Source organism: Pinus tabuliformis, chromosome X (assembly GCF_031772625.1).
Source record: "Pinus tabuliformis cultivar Carrire ecotype Pingquan chromosome X, CPIR1, whole genome shotgun sequence".
Classification (NCBI taxonomy): domain Eukaryota; kingdom Viridiplantae; phylum Streptophyta; class Pinopsida; order Pinales; family Pinaceae; genus Pinus; species Pinus tabuliformis.
In genome coordinates this window covers 422,776,017-422,780,637 of record NC_142308.1, presented here as the reverse complement: position 1 = coordinate 422,780,637, position 4,621 = coordinate 422,776,017, and positions in this window count along the sequence as shown.

The following is a 4,621-nucleotide window of genomic DNA, read 5'->3' as shown; positions in this document are numbered from 1 at the left end:
ATTGAATGATCAAAGGAGTATTTCACATTCATTACTCCATTTCATTCTTGATAACTCTCACACTGTTGCTGAATTAGAATAAGCTTGGGATGCTATAATTTGAGATATTGAATTGCAAGAAAGAAGAGAAGCCATAGAAAGGCGCCTTAGAGATTGTGTAATCATAGGTAGTTGGCTTATGAGCCATGAACCTCACTCTTCTAGAAGAATCCATGAATTGAGCCCTGAATATAAACCCCTGGACAAAGTCCAAAGATGAAAGGCAATCCTTTCCCAAGCTCATCTCCAATTTTATCAAGAATTTGTTTGTTCTTTTAAGACTACTTCCTCGTCCCAAAGAATCATGTCAGGAACAAAATAATCCTATCTTCCACGCAATCTTCATCAACTACATCATCTTCTATTCAAATTAGTAGTCTTTATTGATCATTCAATCTAGTTCAATCTACAACAAACCTTACAAAAGTAATCAGGAAGTGTGGGTTGTTTCAGTTCGAGGAGGACTTGAATGCCACTCCTTAGCATGTAGCTTCTCCATAAAATCTAACGTCGGAAAGCACTCCTTTGCCTAAATTTAAAGATCACCTCCCTAAGTTCTCAGTTGATGGCACCATCACGACTAACGATCACTTAGGTTACATTTTCTAATGCATGCCACAACATTGGTGCCAACAATAATGATACATGCATGTAGTTGTTTGTGAATTCCTTGGGAGGAAAAGTAGCAACTGATTTTTTCGAAGTTCTGCCCAAATCCTTCTCTACGGACAAAGATTCGATATTGATTCAAAAACATTGATGACCAACCTCAAAACCTTGTGTATCTCCTTCATGTTAGGATCGAAAAGTGAAAAGAGAAGTGGTGGTGTCTAAAGACAATGTTGCTTGATCCCACTAGCCAGTAGAACAATTTAACATGACTTTGTTAGGCCTTTAAAGAGGATACATTGAATATGAATACCATGGGAAAAAACATGGGTTGTCATATACTCAGAGGCTGAAAACCACGAGAAACTTGACTTAGTCAAGTTTACCTAAACCACCCTTACAATCCCCTGCTTAAACTCGACTCGAGGAGATTGACCTGGTACTAATTATTCATCAACAATCTCACTCCTGAGATCTCACATCCCCCCCACCCTCAAGCCAGGGTATTAGTACACTTGCCACCCGGGTACCTCTCCAAGTGGTCAATTCCAAAACTTGATGATTCCTTGTGCCACTGAACCACATGTATGTTTGAGCAAACGCTTAAGACCTTAGAACAATGTGTGCTCCCACGCAAGATGTTTTCCTGAACATTATGTCTTATAAATTCCTGCAAGAATATAACTACTTATGACAATATTTCACAACTTGGACCAAAACCCTTAAGGTGTTTACACATCACACACTGGCTCCTTCACTTTATACCACTCCATTTTCATTCTTTCTCATCCATAAGAACACTCTCTCGACTTCTTTATCTTACTTGATCCATACCTTGATCTGTCATTTCAACACAAATTGCACTCGCCCAATCCATGCAATTTCTCATCAACCCAACTCACATACTTTTAGTGGAGTTCATTTACTTTGCCACAACCACCACACTTCACATATGCAAGCTTTTTCCCACATCACATATTCACACATCACACCACAACACACTTCTCAAACAACACTTCACTATTTGTTCAACACTCCACTAGTCTCTGCTTCATAGGTCACACGCTCCATGGATCAATACACTTCGAGATACAACCTTATCATAGGTAGAAACATAACACTATCTTTAGTCCAATACTTGTCGAAGTTTCCAAGGAAGATATTGTCATTTTCCTCAAGGGGAACTACTCAACACTTCTTCCCTAGAATCTCTACTTTAGTGAGTTACTTCACAACACACTTCACTTCCTTTTCAAGCCCTCCAACAAAGAACTATTGTTTCTTGCTCTTCTTCCACCCTGATGTCAACATTGAGTTCTATAGTTTAGAATACTCATTCATTGCATTAGCATCAAGAACCTTGCTTCATTCCCAACATCATCCTTATTTTCATCCTCTGCAGGCTTTTTCATCTACATTGTGATCAATGTTTTCTTCTAAATTTTTAGTGCTTTGTGTTCTTCTTCTTGATACTTTTCCATTCTTTTTTGTTTAAACTAAATCTCTAATGCTTTATTCTGCCACCTTTACCTCCACCATAGTTGTAGCATCTTCAACCTTACCTCCCGAGATTTCAGCTTGAGAATCTTTTGGAACATTTTCATCTTCCAATCCCTCTCCAATCGAGGGATTTTCATCCCCATATTTCAAAAATTTCCTCTTCATTGACACGGTTCTTCTCTTCTGAAACCTCAAGCAATTTCATGTCTGCGGGCATTGATTTCTAGGCTTTGGCAAGCGATTCTCCACTGAGACTTCAGAGGATGACCAAGCTTTGGGTGTAGTGTCCTTGGTAGCCTTCACAGTTGTTGTCTTCTTGGGAGGCGTAGAGGCTACAGTTTTATTAGTTTCTCATAACTATATAGGCCCTAGTGGCATGTTTTATTTAATTATTCATAGTGGTAGCATGTAAGTTATCCTTGGGATTTTCCTCATGATGTCACTAGTTGCACCTTGCCCTGATCTTGTATGTCGCGATTCTCTACACTGTCGAGCAGATCACAACCTATGTTATATCATTTTTCACAAGATATTTCCTCATGATTTTTCTTTAGAGTTAATGACATCTAGCCTTGCTACGTCACCTTCTACTTTTACCATCTGCATCATTCCAAGTCATCTACGCTTCACGCTTAGCTTCAACTGATATTCACTAGGATCTAATACTTCCCACATTGGATCCAACATTTAGATATCTCAATCCACCATCGACTCTAATACCAGATTTTAGGATCGTAGAGTACCAAGAGAAGTGATGGTGTCTAAAGACACGATTACTTGATCCCACTGGGTAGTAGGACGATTTAACATGACTTTGTTCAACCTTTAAATAAGGTACATATGAGATGAATACCATGGGAAAAAACATGGGTTTTCATATACTTTGAGCCTAAAAACCATGAATAACTTCACGGAGTTAAGTTTACATGAACCAACCTGACACTTTGTGAATACAATAATATTTCCTATGCCATAGGTGAAACCATTAAATCTTTTAATCTTTGTTTCACGGAATTATATAATCAAATCCTGGAGATCATCAAACCACAAAACCAAGAAACCATGATGCACTATTACAGTACCTCCCCCCCTGCATACCGTCACAAGTTATAGGAGAAAAATGCAAATAAATTGGGGCTTTCCTTACATATATGCTTGGAAAACAAAGAAAAATTACGTGGCACTAGTCTTCCGCTTGATGATTCAGTAAATCAATCTGAATTATCTCTTGTTCTTCAACTCATGCAAGACACAAATAATTGATTGATTTCCTTTGAGAAGAAAGTCACGACGCAACCACATCCTTAAGCTTCTACTTCAGCCCCTACTAGAAACCCTTCACAGATGTCTCATCTGAACGCCCTGCTTTCCCAACCATGGTGTAACTTCTATGAAGAATAACACGAGAAAAATACCTGTGAGGTTAATAAGAGTGCACAGGAGAGAATATTTGGTAAGAGAAGTGATCCCATGGTTGCAACCTTTAATTTGGAATATGGTGATGAAGTGATAATGGTCGAAACAATGAGCACTTCTAGAGCTTGAAATGCTAGAAATGAACCCTCCAGAGAGGCTAATAATAAAAAAACCTCAGGTGTTGCCTCATTGATCTAAATGCAAATTCTTCCACCTCTTCCTCTTCAATTTCTTCTTAATTAAATTTTTTAAAGTAGATGGCCAACATCAAGGTTGATGCCACATTACTTGATATGGCCACTATTCTTGAGCAACAACACCACTTGAGAAACTTTCTTGAAGGGGAAATACTCGCTCCTAATTTTCTTGTGAACCATCCTAAAGACAAAGTCTTTGTTGTAAATAATTCTAGGAATTTTGTTAAAAATCCTTATTGCTATGTCTCCATGAAGGTATGTGATAAAATCACCCATTATTGTTTGGTTGACAATGCATTGAGACCCAATGTCATGCCATAAATTATTATGGACGAGTTAGTTCTACAATGTTATGAAGAGAAACCCAAGAAAATGGTGGCTTATAATAATTCTTGGCAAACAACCATAGGTGAAATTAAAGATGTTACATTGGTATTATTTGCTCACCCTGAAATCGAACAACCTATAATATCAAGTCATGTATATGCCAATAAGCAACTATTTGATTATTCTTGGTAGATACTGGCAAACTAGGATAGGTGGATATATGTCATTGGATGGCACACACATGACCCTTCGTAAAGATGGAAATAATATAATTGTCTCAAGGGAGTGAACAATCTCACCTTACATTGAAAATTTGTTGCAACCCCATGTTAATTACATAGAAGAAGATTTGGGTGTTTAGTCTTTTTTTATTGAATAAGAATCTCCTCCTCCTTCCCTCGTCAACCAAGGCGATTGAGTTTTCCACATGCAATTCAATGGTGCATCCTCTAATGAAGGAAATGATGCTAGTTTTGTATTATACTCACCTCTTGGTAAGATACACCAGTTTTCCTTTAGACTTGAATTCAAAT